Genomic DNA, 16,236 nt, shown 5'->3' on the forward strand with positions numbered 1-16,236 from the left:
CCACGGTTAGCAAACACACAGCAGCCACAGCTGCATTGCCATCCTAAACATTGGCTGCTATCATTTCTTTGAAGGAAAGAAGGGAGGGGTGGAAGATTGTCTTGTTCTGAAAGTGACAATATACAACAGCAGAAGTGAGCCCCTTAGAGGCTAGATTTTGCTATTATTGGTTGTTGAAACTTTATTCCCAAACATGTCTACCTCACTTCTCTGCCAGAAGGAAGACTCCATGAAGAAAGAATCCATACCTCTTTCATCCCTAGCCCCAACACTTCCTTCCCATTATGCCTATCCCTTCACTGGCATTCTGTAAGCATGTGCTTAATGAATTCACTTTGCTAGGCACTGAAGAATGCAAGATGCTAAAAGACAGCATGGAAACTACAGGTCTCACAGCTTTAAGGACTAGAAGGTGAGAACACCACTGATTTGAAATACAGTAAAGTGTTCTAACTGTACCAATTATACTCATATGTGTGGCCCTTTTTATTTATAAAACACTAAGTCATGACTTGTGATTCTCAGAACACCTGAGCAATGTTGGCATATCAGATTTGTTAGTTTAAGAACTAGCTACTTGAGATGCAAAGAAATAATTCAAATATAAACACTAAACATGGTGAAACAGATTTCAATGCCAAATGATATTTTTCCAAAGCTCAATCTTGTAATTAAAAGTACTTTCTTGGTCAGTGTTTCTTTTACTCACCATTCCAGATATGACTGGCTCTTCTGTAGATGAAAGAACACAGAGCAGTGAAGCATTTAGTCTAGATTAAGTTGTAAAACTTGTGAGTAACCAAGTTAAAACAAGAATTAAAGACTCCTAAGTTATAATTTCTCTTTTCACTTTCTCCTTGGCCTTGAAACTTCAGTTGTAGATTCTTTGGGTTGTAGGAATAAGAAAAAGAAACACTACTATTTCATGAAGAAAATGCTTTATGCTGCCTCTCCCTGCATACCTCCCATAAGAAAGCAAGACTCACTACAATGGAACACAGATGAGCCACTCTTGAGAATCCTACCCCTGTTGTGTCTGCTTGCTGTCCTCCACTCATCTGAATTACAACTACCTGTCCTGTGCTAAGGTCCGCACAGATGGGTACTGCCATTATGTCCACTGCTAAAAAAAACCCACCAAACTGGGCCTTTGCATGTTCCAGAACTTACCCACAGTCACAGCTGGGAAGATGCAGGACCTGGTCTACTGCTTTTCAAAGATAAAGCAGTCTGTGCAAGTCTAAATGTAGCCCTTCTTCCGGATAGAGCAGAAAAGATCTGTGTTACAAACATGACTCCCGACACGCCACTCTCCTATTTTACAAGTCAGTAAATGCTCAGGCACTCCCAATGCAATGCATGAGGTTAATTAATAATATGTAAAAGTTTATAGTTTATACAGCATAATCTCATAAACATTTATTAGTATGCTAATAGAGAGTAATGGCCGTGTGAGCATAAAAATCAGACCAGCGGGTGGAGGGAGGGATAATGTGACACTGCAGAGGAGCTGCCAGGAAACTCATAGTATTTCTTTCTAACTGGCAAGAGCATTGCAACCATAAGCTCCCCATAGATTCATTTTTGTGGTCATACACCTGGATGGCCATGACAAGGTTGGGAAGGATGCTGAACGTGGACTCTGAAGATCTGTGTTCTAGCCCTCGCTCTGCCCTGAACGAAGGAAAGGGACTTGACCTATGTTGAAATCCAGTCTGTTCCAGTGCTCTGCTCGGCACTTTTCCAGTGATTTCTCCATTTACTCTATTTGAGCAAGCTTAGGCAATTGCCTGGCACCTCGCACTTATTCAAATATATTTATTCAATCATACTGAGTTAAAATTAAATCATTTTCTCTCTCTGGACCTCATTTTCTCACTCATGTGGTAAGGTGCTGCATTTGTTGCTCTCCTGACTCCCAGAAAAATCTTCTATTATCACTTTCAAATATTTCAACTCTGTAAAGTGAATCTAAAATCATCCCATTGAAATTTTAATACTTATACTTTAATTTTTATTTGAAAGTCAGAATGACACAGAAAGACAGAGATACAGAAGTCTCCCATCTCTTTGTTTACTCTCCCAAGTATCTACACCTGCAAGGGCTGAGCCAGGCTGACAGGAACATACAAATTAGTCCAGGTCTCCCAAGTAAGTAATAAGGATTCAAGTACTCGAGCCATCACTGACTGCCTTTCAGGGATTACATTAGCAGAGAACTCAATCAGAAGTGGCTGGTTCTCAAGCCAGGCATTTGGATATAGGATGTAGGAATCCCAAACAGAAGCATAATCCACTATGCCATATCGCTTGTCCCCATCCCATTTTCTTGAAGTCAAATGCAAAACAGTTAGTGCAAAGACAGACGGCGCTCACACCTCCTCCATGGCCAAACACTGACTCCTGGATTCTTGTCACTTACTGCACTCAGAGACAAAGGGCACAACTTTGGTGGAAGGCACTGCCACCAACTCATTGGAAACAGGGACAATAAAGACGCTATGCCACGAGAAACATGGGAGTGTCAAGAAACACACGTGTGTATTGAATACCAACTACTCCGAAGCCCTTTTTCTGTGATAGTTGAGATCAGTCCAGGTTTCTCTGTTTTAGAATTGCATAATATGCGTATGATGAAGAGTAAACAGTAGGAAGTGATCCATAAACAAATAAAATTATGAAGTTTTGTGGGAAACAGCAATTAATTTCATTTTGGTAGTATTTTTCATCGAATGCTTCATTAAAGAGAAGGATTGCATTTTTAATTTAGTCATGAAAAATGAGATGCTTCTGTAGTTACTTTTTTATTGTTATCATTATTTTTCCTTTTTTATATTCTAATTTTTATTTTAATTTTTAATTAGTTTTTAGATCAATATAATTCACAGATACACTTTAAATAACACAGTGATCTTCCCCAGCTACCAATACCCCCTGCCCTCCTTCCTTTTCCCTTTCTGTCTTGTTTCTTCGTTTGTTTCTGAGATAGCATATATTGAGTTTTTATTACAGAAAAAAATAAGCTTAATACTTTACCTAACAAAATTATCAAATAAAAAGCACCACAATCTTAGTTTAGTAGAAATACAGACAACATCTATAAACAATAATTGAAAGGCAAAATGAACATTTCACTCACATATAGTAAATTTTAAAGAAATCACAGAGCTATATAGTATAAACTATAGTAGTATAGCATTCTAACCATAGGTTTCACAATAGTTAAGAGGGAAATGAAATCTTCTTAAAAAGCAGAAAGCAGAAGTTTTACAAACTATTCAGCAATGCTGATACAGACATTTTATTTTAGGGAGGGGGTGTTTTTTAGATTTTTACCTACCACATGTAAGTAAGAACATGTGGTATTTGATCTAAAAAATGGTATTTGTGCACAGTGGAATAGTATTCAGCTATAAAAAGGAATCACTTGCAGCAAAATGGATGCAACTGTGTGGTATCATGTTGAGTGAAACAAGTGGGGCCCAGAAAGAATGTGTCCTTTTCAAGAACAAGGAGAGTTGTATTTTTGCATTTCAGTTCCTGGAAATTTTCCTGAGTTGCTATCTTACTCCATTGTCTTTGACTGTAACAGAACACTTGAGATTGGATGATTTACAAGAAAAAGCAGTTTATTAATTTAATTCATTTTGAAAGCCGACAAGTCTGAGGTCAAATGGTCACATCCAGTGAGAGCTTCATCCTGCATCATAACATGATTTAAAAAAAAGGCAGAATAAGCCAACATATGTAGACAAATCATGAGAATTGGATCCACTCTATAACAGCCAGTTCACACAGTGACTAACCAATCTGGGAAAGTAAAAAATTACTCACTCACGTATGAATGAACCCAGTCCCGAAAAGGTAGCATCAACTTCTTCATGAAGGTAGAGTTCTTATGACTCATGTGCCTCCTAACATGGGAAATCAGATTTGGTTTTTTTAATTATTTAATTATTTTATGATATAGTTCCATAGGCTTTTCTCTCCTGTCTAAGTCCCCTCCCCCCAGTGATTTCCCCTATATTATTACAATAGTGTAGTCCCTGAAAAATAGTCATAAGTCCATCTTTCTGCTATTTAGGTGTGCCCTGACATTGTAGATACGGACAATGGCAAAGTCCAGCCATTATACAGTTTTGTAGGTTTAGGGATTTCCCCCTTTCCTTCCTTTACCCCCTTCCCATTCTTCTCCCTCCCCATTTTCCTCTCTATTATTTCAATAATTTCAAAATACAGTCCTTCAGCTGCAATCACAATTGCAACATCCTGCTATTTATATGTATCATGGCATTATAGGCTTAGATATGGAAGAAAATCTAGCATCAAATTGTCAAGGTGTATTTAGCAATTTTACTGGGGGTCCTTTTATTTGGGAGCAGAGGCTTGTTGTGAGCACCTCATCATTGACCCAAATTCTATTCTCCATTACACAGTTCATTTGTAAGACTACATATATATATGTGTGTGTAAATATACTTGTTCACCTATATCTATGTATTTTGTATTTTGCATGAAGGTTGCCTTATATCAGAGAGAATATATGACATTTGTTCTTTTGGAATTGGCTTATTTTACTGAACCTAACAATCTCCAGTTGGAACCACTTTATTATAAATGGTAGAATTTCATTCGTTTTAATGGCTGAGTAGTCCATGGAGTAGATGTATCATGGTTTCTTTATCCAGTTCTCTTCCAATGGGTATCTGAGTTGTTTCTGTGTCTTTGCTACTGTGGATTGTGCTGCTATGAAATTAGGGATGCAGGTTGTCTTCTCATATGTAAGTGTCACTTCTATTGGATATATTCCCAGGAGTAGGGTTGCTGAGTCATATAGTAGATCAGTTTTCTGTTGTCTGAGCACTCTCCATACTTTCCATTCAATATTGGCTGCAGAAGCCTACACTCCCACCAACAGCGCAATAAGATAACTTTTTCCCACAGTAACACCAGCAGGCATTGTTAGTAGATTTCCAAATGCGTGGCGATCTCACTGGAGTTAAGTGGAACCTCAGTGTGGTTTTCATTTGGATGTCCTAATTGCTAGGGAAACTGAGCATGTCTCCATATGTCTGTTTGCCATTTTAACTTCTTCTTTTAGATAGTGTCTGATCATTTCCTTCATCCATTTCTTAATAGGGTGGTTTGTTTTGCTGTTGTTGGGCTTCTGAATCTCTTTGTAAATCCTGGCTGTGTGTCTCCTAGCTGCTGTGTCTTGTGCAAAGAATTTCTCACATTCAGTTAGCTGCCTCTTCAGTGTGTTGATCTTTTCATTTGCTGTACAGAAGCTTCTTAGTTTGATGTAATCCCACTTTTATTTTGGCTTTGACTTCCTGTGCTTTTGATGAGTTTCTAGAAAATCTTTGCCTACGCCTGTATCTTGTAACGTGCTTCCTATGTTTTCCTCCAACAATGTGATGGTTCTTACGTGCAGATTTAGGTCCTTGATCCATTTAGATTTGACTTTTGCATATGGTAGAAGGTGGGAGCCTTATTTCTTACTTTTACATGCATCTAATTATCCCCAAAAAATTGTTGAAGAGACCAAACCTTTTCACTGGGTTATTTCTTGTCCTCTTATAGAAGATTAGAAGGCTATATGCGTGTGGAGTCATTTCTGGAGTTTCTATTCTGTTTCATTGATCTTCTCTGTTTCAGTGTAGCGTGCTTTTTTTTAACATAGTATTATGTTACCATTGCTTGCAGAGCTTATTTATTTTAACAGCCTTATACTATTTCATTTTGTTGCCTATTCAGGGATCATTAACTTGTTACTATATTTGCACCATTAGTTGCATGGTCCTTGCACATGCTTCATCTCCACGAGAGAGCTTCCTCTAACATAGATAATCACAAGTAGGACTACTGTTGTAATGTATGTGTACACTCCTAGCCGGGTAAATTTCTAAGGAATCCCAAAGGAGATGGACAGATTAGCAGCTTTGTCTAAAATGGTAAAATACACAGGTAATACTATGTATCATTTGTATGTATATGAAATATATTAAGAGTGCATTGGGGGCCCGGCACGGTAGCCTAGTGGCTAAAGTCCTCGCCGTAAACACTCTTCCTCTCTGTCTCTCCTCTTCTCTGTACATCCGCCTTTTCAATAAAAATTAATCTTTTAAAAAAAAAGTGCATTGGAAATAGCTGTGATACTTAAGTCTTGAGAGGAGGAAAGGAAAAGGCCCCTAGCAAGTGCCACTCTATTCTTAGAGGTAAGAGGTGGATACAGAAATTTCTGGTCAATGTTTAATGTATTTTCTTAGATGTATGTTTGTAAAAGTTCATAACCAAGTCTCTTTAAATTCAAGTGTTCAAGGGCAGGAACTTGGTATAGTGGTTCTGATGTAGCTGGGAATGTCCACACGCTGTGTCAGAGCGCCTGGGCTTGAGTCTCAGTTCTGCTTAAGATCCAGCTTCTTGCTGACATCCACCAGGGTGCTGGCAGGTCTGTGTCCTGACACAGGAGGCCATGGAGTGGTTGGCTGCTCACTCTGGCTTGGCCCAGAGTTGGTGATTGCAGGCACTGGAGAAGTGAACCAGCAAATAAGTGATCTCTGTCTCTCCTCTCTCTCTCTCATTTTTAAATTAATTTTTTAAAATTAAGTAACTTAGAAGGCTCATATTAGGCTGAGAAACGGGAGTGTGTGCCTGGATGGAGATAGAATGGAAGCCTAAGTGGGAACCAGCCATCCCAGGGTTTCTGAAATATTCTGCAGCAAATGGGAGTGACTGAAGCTATTGTAATCCTTTAGGCCTGTGTGCATCTTTCTGGCCTCTCCCCTTCTGTCTGGACACAACAAAGTGCACTGCCTTTGTCGCTCACTGGCTGTGAGCTTGAGGGCCAGGTAGTCAGGACGCCAAGGCCCATCCCCAAGGCAGCCCTTAGAGTTGAGTCAGCTTTGAGTTGCTAATATGGAAAAATATACTTTATCTCATGTACAGGTGTGAGAATTGGAGGAGCTCAGAGCCAACATCCCCCCACTTAGCTCGATGAGAGTTCAAACAATCCCCAGAGCCAGCAAGAAGAAAATTGTCTCATAAAACTTCCCATTGATTTTAGTTGGATCCTTATAAATTCCTATGGGGTCAGATTGCTTTTAGCATGATTAATATCTCTCCCTGCCTTCCCCAAGTACATTTCTCCTGTCTCCCTCTCTCCGTCTCCCTCCCTCTCTCTCTCATGTGTATGCACTCCACATGCTCACATCTTACTGTCACACACACCTTTTTTTAGGCAACCCGTCCAGCAGGGCCACATGTACACATTTCCTGTCTCTGTGTGTACTTTTCACACTCCTTAAACACAGGGTTAAATGTTCCCCTTGTCGGGAAACTGTGGCTCTGTTGCATTTGTAATGTGTTTTTTTTTTTCACACTTATCTCAAACCTGGCAAGGCTTTGCCCAATGACCAAAATTTTCCCTTGGAAACACCTTAAGTTTGCATAACCCAGTGCACAAGCCCTCCATCAATCACAGGCCTAATGACTGCTGGGCCGGCTCCACGCATGAAACAAACCCCGCACCAGCTTGCTCCGAGAACAAGCAGGCCTTCTGAGAGTTTAAGAAACAGGAAAGCAGCTCCGGTGAGCCCCCTGTTCATGGATTGTGAAGCTGGAGCCAGAGCCACAGGGGAACTCTTCAACCTCCAAAGGAACAACCTGTCCTCTCCTTTTCTCAGGGAAACACCCAGAATCCAGGAAAAGCTGGAGTGGCCAGCACAGGGCAAGCTCCAGATGAACTTACACACAGAACACAGCCACAGAGGATCTAGCATTACAGCAGATGCCAACCCCCAGGATGTGTGATTTGGCTGGGGAAATGAATGTATGTATGAAACAGGGAAAACATCCGTGCTGGTCCTTGCTTCAAAGGCCAGTGGCTTAGCACAGACATTAGCTCACAGTCACTCTCATCCAGGAAATTCAAGTCTCCATCAGTGTGTGCTCACTGCCATGCCTCGCACACGCTACCTCTCAAGTCTGCTCCCTCTCTGGAGGCCTCCTGCTAGCTGAAACCAGCCAAAGGAAGGCAGCTGTCCACTGGGAAAGAAACACTCAGAAAAAGTTAGCAACAGCAGCCAGTAGCTGAGAGCAGAGTGGACAAGCACTCGATGGAGTCACCTGGGGAGGGGCTTCACAGATCACAGGCTTCAGGAAGCTGCTGGTTCCCAGCTCCCCTGCCAGGCCTTCACCTGCCCTGCATGTGACAATGGGATCCTTCCTTCAGGAGGTGAGCCCCTGCTCACCTCAAAGACCTTCTTTGGGGTGTTGACCATTTCTCTTATGACAGATTCCATGATAGAAAGACCTAAACTCAACCTCCACTTTTTCCACAGCTCCTTGCACAGTGCTAGGCACATAGAATGTGCTTAATCATTTGTGCAGTTGATGGCTGTGTTTCGAAAAGGAGGCACCTAGGAGATTTCTTCTGTCTCTAAGGTAGACAGCCTGGGAGGTACTGTGTCAGGGTCCTCCTACCCTAGCAGCTCGGATCCAAACCTGGTGACACCATGGGCCTTCTTGGTTCTTCAGAATGCTGTGAGAACATCTCTAGGTTTTTACTGCATTGCTTTGTATAGCAGCATGGTTAAGAGCGAAAACAATGAGATGTCAGCTGCTGTATCTCACCCATGATTAAGGAGCAATTTGGGGGCTCACCTGCAGCTTTAGTAAACCATGGGTAGGAATATATAAAATATTTTTAGGTCAATATATTTAGGTCAATGACTGCCATATACATGAAACAATCAATATTTGCCAGTTACTGTTTCATTGCTGAAAATACAACAGTGAATGGAAACAACAAACAAAAAAACCTCAGTGTCTTTATGGCGCCAACACCCCACATGGGACATCACCCTAATTAAATCTGAGAAGTCCTTATAATTATTTTATTTTTGTAATTTCTATAGGATGAACCACATGGATTTGAGTCTCCAGCTCTGGCAAAATTCCAGACACATGATGGGCATTCAGGAGCCAGCTTCTGAATGAACAATTTGCTGAGGAATCCATCCCTGTAACAGTGCCAGGTTCCTGCCAGTATCAAAGCTATGCCAGGTCACACTTACAGAGCTATAGTCGAAGGGCTTTACTGTCCAGACACAGTTCATCCTCCCAGCAAACCTAAGGCAGAGGGGCAGATATTGTTATGATTCCCTATTGTGCAGATGAGGAAACTGAGGCAGGCAACCGTTGGAGAGCTTATTCTCAGGATCACTCATCCAGAGTTCATACTCATAATCAGACTTCATACTCTCCATGTCATCCTCCCACTCAGTACAACAGAATGGGCTGTTTTTAAAAATGAATAATGGCCTGATGCAGTGGCCTAGCAGCTAAAGTTCTCACCTTGAACATGCCAGGATCCCACATGGGCACCAGTTCTTATCCCAGCAGCCCTGCTTCCCATCCAGCTCCCTGCTTGTGACCTGGGAAAGCAGTCGAGGACGGCCCAAAGCCTTGGGACCCTGCCTCCGTGTAGGAGACCTGGAAGAAGTTCCTGGATCCTGGCTTCAGATCAGTGCAGCACCGGCCATTGTGGTCATTTGGGGAGTGAATCATCAGACTGAAGATCTTCCTCTCTGTCTCTCCCTCTCTCTGTGTATCTGACTTTGCGATAAAAATAAAATAAATCCTAAAAAAAAACTTCTTATAAAAAATGAATAATGGACAGTCTTTCCACAACTGGGAGGAAATCAGCTACCCGTTGGGCCTACCTCACCCCCAGATCCTCCCCAACCCACTTGCACAAAGCAGCCAGTTGACTGCTCTTAGGGACAAGAGTGGTCCAGTCACCTGCTCAAACACCTCCACCTCCATCCCTGGGAGTCCCTGTTGGTTTCCCTTTAAACTGCCACTCATCATAAGGAATGCAGTTTACTTAACCCAACATATTCCAATGTGTGTACATAAATGTGAAACCCAAGTTTCCCAAATCAGTGCTGGCCTTGGGTGCAGGCCATGATTTTAGCCTGGGCTAGGGAATTCCATCCCCACTTCCAGATCCACTCACTTCCCTCTCTGCCCTCCCTTGCTCTGACTTCAAAATTTGCCTTAACTACTTAGTAGCTGTGCAACTTTGATCTAGCTACTTAACCTTTCCATGCCTCAGTCTTCCTGCCTGGATTTAAAAAAATAAATAAAACTATAATAAGAATGCCCAGTATGCATAGGACCAAATGTTGTCGTATGGCTCAATTTCTTGGATACTGCCTGGTTCATAGGCACTCTCTAAGAAATGTTGTCTAGCACTATTACTAATTCAAGTAGAAAGGACAGTGGTTATGCACCAATTTTCATGAAGGCATTATAGCGCCTGGCCTAGACTTAGCAAGGAAACCAACATACACAGGAAATGTGTCCACACTCTGTGGCAACAGGATTTAAAAGGCCATTTTAGAAATACAGCCACCAACATGCTTGAGGCAAGCTTTAAAACAAATTCAGATCGATTGTCCAACAGATCCCAGCTGTCCCAAAATTCACCTTGAAAGGCAGCTTTCAGAGGAAGAATGACTTCATCCTTGACTCTGTGTTATTGAATCCAGAATCACAAACCTTAACCTGTGACAGTCCTAACACAGATGTCCCCAGCAATGTGTCTCCATGGCTTGGGAGTGAGGCAGCCAGGATCTCCTGGTGGAATTGTGCTTCTGTGTAAGCACAGGCAATGGCTTTTTATCCACCAGAACTCAGGATTTATCTCAAAAGACAGATAGCCACGTTAACAGCCTGATCCTAAAAGGAACCAAAGCAGTCTATTAGGAAAACAAGCAAAATTCCAAGTTATAAGTCACATGGAAAGCAGTTTAATTATAAAATGTGTGAAGCTGAATTTCAAATGTGAAGGGTCATCCTAGCTGTTTCCTGAGACCCTTTGGAAAGTGTTAACTAGTTATCCTTACTTGAAATGTATGAATATAGCAAGCCCAGGGCTAGTTATTACTTCTTAGGTTCCCCCACAATTCCAAGTTACAAGGAGCTGGTGTTCATATTTGGATATTCCAGGGCAGGCCTTGAATGCATCTTTTACGTCAATAATCTGATCACCAAAAAAGCTAACCTTGACACAGGGAACATCCCCAAGTAGCGTTTAATACTGCGACCCTTTACCTCTTACCTTCTCTCTCCAACAGCTCAAAAAATGCGAGCTTGCTCTCTACCAATGACAACCATCACACACACACAGCTATTCCTGTTGAAAAGAATTATTTCTGATAGAAACTGACAAGGCCAAGGTGTCTTGTTATAGAAGATTAGTCGCTAGTAAATTGATTTGGCAAATTCTAGCCCAACTGAAAACAACTTTTGTAGTTATTTTTAAAGATTCTCTATTTGTTAGTTTGTTTAAAAAGCAAACTGAGCAAATGAGAGACAAAGAAAAAGAGAGAGAAAGAAATTGATCTTCCATCTACTTGCACATTCCTACAAATGTCTACTACGGCTAGCGCTGGGCCAGAACAATACCAGGAGCCAGGAATTATATCTATGTCTCCCATGTGAGTGGCAGTAACCCAAATCCTTGGGCCACCTTCCACTCCCTCCCAGGGCTTTAGCAAGGAGCTGGGTTCCAAGAGGAGCTGTCAGGACTCAAACTAGAGCTCAGCTATGGATGCCAGCTGCCAAGGTGGTTGCTGCCAGCAGCTCCCTGTGGTTACAGTGGTGAGAGTGGGATGGCAGCCATTGCAGACAGTCACTCCCTCCTGTCACTCTCAGGGAGGAGCCAGAAAAGGCATATGATTCCAGAGGCCATCATTCCCATTTGTGTTCTACAAGTAGGTTAGGGGATGACCATTAGAGAAAGGGAGAAATCACACCACAGATGGATAAATGTTGATCCCTATACTCAATCTGATCACATCCATTAAAGGACACAATGAATCAACCAGTAGTTGTAGTGTGCTTGTCAGGGGCTGGAGCAGCCCAAGTAAGAGGACCCTTGTAGAATGCTGCTCGGTTCAGCAACAAGTTCCCCATAGGAAAAGAAGTCCTCATATGTAGCTCTTATGAGTTTCTGTGATGTAACTGCTCCCCATTGACCAATTTTCTTCTGTCACAGAAGAAAAAGTTGGAAAGTGATGTTTTGCAGCTTGCTGTACACTTACAATAGACATCATCAACTTGAACATAGATCATTTTGTTAAGAGTGAAAAAACAGTCTGGAGGTGGTGAGCTTTGAGTATTTATTAACTCCATTGCAAATGTATTTATTTAATTGAAAAGTCATACAACTTAATTTTTTAATAGTGGCAGTGCTTAGCAATGTCCCTGCAACTTCCTGCAGTGCACCTGTAGCTTGATCTCACTTGGCAAGATGTCTGACCAGTGCTCCAGTACCATAGGGGTGCTAGGTGGCAGCTCAACACACCAGGTGTGAGCTGAGGCTTATTTGAGGCCTCCTAGAGAGGCTACCCAAACAGACTAAGCCATTATTTACAGGAAGTAGCTCAGATCCCTAGGAGATAAAGTCCTAACTCCAGAGCTAAACAGCTGGAGACAGACTACACACAGAAGGTGAGAGCAGAACTGAGTTGAGGCCAGGTGTTCATTAAAAAGAGACTAGATCAGGAACAAGCAAGGAGGGAGTTTGAACTATCCCACACATAATGTGAAACCTCCAAAGTGTGCATGGCAGATAATCACCCGTAAAGACTCAAGCTTAGTGGGCTTTTAACACAGACCAGATACTGTTTCCAGTAGTTGACATGCTTTATCTCAGCATTAATAGCTCCATTTTACAGATGTAACATGAAGGTGAACTCCAGAGGAGTCTGTTTGTACCCGCCATGAGGTACGGATGCCTGTGTATATCGGGCTGTATTCAAATGCTAAGCAGAAGGCAAACAGTACATAAAGAAACATTTCAAATTTTACTAAAAGCATGTCCCAGATGGTGTTCAAACCGTAGGTACAAACTAATTATCTTCATTCAGGGATATCAGCATCCACAACCTGTACAGGGGAGTGAGCATTACTAAGTCACGCAATGGCTATTTTCATATAAAATATCATTCTTATAGGATCTTCTTGTTCTACATACAGCAGCTTTGATTACCTTTGCTCTAAGAGCAGTGGCTGCAAGTCAACACTAACCATACCCAACCCAGGCTGCAAGACCCTGCCCAGGGCCCTTGCTTTCTTAACAGGGAACATTCTAGATTCTGAGATTGAAGTTTCAAAAGGATTTTTTTCCCAGAGGGCCTAGTACAGTGCCTGGTTCTGGTTGAACTGAAACTTGAGGCTGGCAGAGCAGAGAGAAGGTAATGCCAGAATTTCACATGTATTTGCCCCTCTCATGTTCTGATATACTGTGCGGGACACAGGCCAAGAGCTGTTCTTCCCTTAGGACATGGGCTGCTAATGCAGAGTAACTATCTTACACATTCCCAACAAGGAACCACAGCACCCTGACAAATGTTTTGGGTTGGCCAGGAGTTTCATTGCGAGAACCAAGTAGTGGGTTTGTTGTTGTTGTTGTTGTTGTTTGGTTGGTTGGTTGGTTGGTTGGCTTTTGTTTTTTGCAGTATTGTCTTTGAATATTGCCATTACTGCATGCACAATGCTTCAAGAAAGAAAAGTGATTAGGTCTCACCCACCAGTCTAGGAAAGTTTCTATGAATTTCTTTTCCTCTCACCCCCGGCAATGCTCTGCTCACCAACTCAGATGGAGCAGTGGTGGAGGGGGGAAGGCGTGGGCGGGGAGGAGGGAGTCTGTTTTCAATTAGAACTTCTCAAAAACCTGTTTTTCAGTGGCCTATAAAAATAATCCAATAAAGGCCTCTGAGGTGTGAGTTGTTGTCATCATCTTGTTTACAGAACATCACTCAGGGTGCTCCCAAAAGTGAGAGAGAGAATTTGTGACACCTTAAAAACTGAATTTGTGAAGTGAATGAACCTGCAGGTCTCGTCTTCCTCTTTGTGCCCAGCTTTGCCATCTCCTCTACCCGGGAAATTCGAAGCTTTGGATTATTAGCCAAGTTGGATCACGTTACCCTGTTTGGCTCGACAGAAATCACACTTTTCATTTTGCTTTAATCCTAAAGGTCACTGGAAACGTCTGACCCAAACACAAATGATACTTTGTGGTCTTACTTTCAGACAATTATCAACTCATAAATCTTGGTCAGGCTGTAATGAGGGTGTGAAGAATAATTGAATTCAGTCCAAACTCACAGTGTCAGAGGGAGAGAACTGAAGGAGGAGGGAAAGGACAGTGGGGAGGGAACTTAGAGCCTAGGAGCCAGAAAGCCTCTCTGGTGCTGCTGATTCTTCCACGTAGACGGCCCAGTAGGAGCTCAGAAATGAGAGAAGTTCCTAATCAGGACTCAGATCCACGGACAGCCAGTAGAGAAGAGGAATACTGCAACAGAGTCAAGGACTGAGATTTCACGTGTCCCAGTTCACCCAATTACCATGCTATGTGGCCCTGGGTGCTATGGCCACTTAATCTCTGGGGCTGACAATGGGCTGCCAGCTCTCATCCTTGGCAGGATAAGGATGACATGAAATAAAACACTGTAATGTTTGAAAAGTCTAAGCATGTCAGCTCAGTTTGTCAAGAATAAATTCCAGAAGATCCTATGGGCTTTGCAGACCCAACACATCTTAGCACCATCGCTCCAGTCCAGATCTAATCTGGTATCATCTTTGATCTGGGTTACTGGCATACTCCCCAAATTACTCTTTCCTTCCTTGAGTTGCCCCTCCTCCATAACCCAGTCTTATGTAGCATCTGATCATGAGCCTATTAAATCTGTCACATGACTTTTCTGATCAGCTCCTCAGGCCTCCCAAGGACCAGCCCACAACCCCTGATCACCTGCAAGACCCTGCAGGACCTGCTAGCCATTCCTTCCCTGACCTTACCTCCCACCTGTGTCTGCTGCCCACACATTTCCAGGCATGCTAGGCTCCTGCTGCTCCTCAGACTTTCAGCACACAGTCTTTCTCCTCGCTCAGACACATGTGTGGCTCGTGGAATCATCTTCTACCCAGGCCTCACTTTCCCTGACCACGCTATCATTACTTGAAATTGCATCATGGTCATCCACCTCGCTGAGTAGATTGTACCCACTAAAATGCAAGTTCTATGAGGGCAAGGACTGATGTCTGGTTTCACATTGCACCCCAGTTCCTAGGAGAGGACTTGGAGTGAAGCAGACACTCACGATTTGCCAACAAAGAAGTGAAAACTTGATTCTCACCTTACTGCTGCTGTCATTGATGATATTTGTTTAGGTGCCAAGTTGACTGTCAGTGCTACCTGACTTCTCCAATCTTCCACCTGAAAAATCTTGCACTGAGGAAGGATAAAATACCTGATTTTGTCAGTCTGAATGCCCAGCTGTGAGCTCCACATGGCATCATACACAGCATTCAGCCTCGGTTTTGTCCTGCTATGGACTCTGCCCACTTTGTTCCAAACTTAGAGCAAGCCCTGCCTAAAGGATTATCTGAACTACCTGTCCAAGGTAGCAGAGCAAGCTACAGGAACTCTGGCTCCACTGTGCCTTTCCAATCTACTTGGTTTGTACCCACAGGGATCAAATACAAATGCATACTAAGCTGTCAGCACTCACAACAGAAAGAAAGGAGTGAAATGATCTTCAGTTTAAGGAGCAAACATGTTTGTTTTCAACATCAAGCATTGCAAGTTAACAAGTAGTTCATACACTCATGGTACTTTATAGTGTTGTTCCTTGTGAAGTTTTATTTCATCCTTATTCTGTTAGGGAAGGTGTTATTGTTATCTTTATAGTACTATAAAGACATGAGAGGCTGAGTCCTCAGTGGAGTCATGCATCAGGTGAATCTACTAGCCCAGCTGGTGTGGACAATAACAAACGCCCCTGCCTGCTGTCTTGCACTTGGGAATTCTATGGCAACACAGCTTGTCACTTGTTTCCTCTGCTTCCCAACTAGAGAGAAGGCTATTGGAGTACAGTGGCCATGTCATACCTCCTGGGGTTAGCACTGATCCTGGCACTGAGAGTTTCATAGTAGTATCAGAGGCTATGGTGAGAAGTAAACAAATAACCAAGTTAATATAAGGTCAGCGAAGAAAGAAATGAAAAGCATGGTGAAAGGAAGAATAGATTCAGTGAAGGTGATCTTTGTGGGGTAGTTTCCAGGGAAGGCACCACCAAACTGTTCATGCTTCATTTGAGACCTAGTGGATGGCTATTTGCTCCCTGGCAAATAACTTTCATGGGGCAGGGATAATACCAA

This window comes from Ochotona princeps, chromosome 2 (genome assembly GCF_030435755.1).
Source record: "Ochotona princeps isolate mOchPri1 chromosome 2, mOchPri1.hap1, whole genome shotgun sequence".
NCBI lineage: Eukaryota > Metazoa > Chordata > Mammalia > Lagomorpha > Ochotonidae > Ochotona > Ochotona princeps.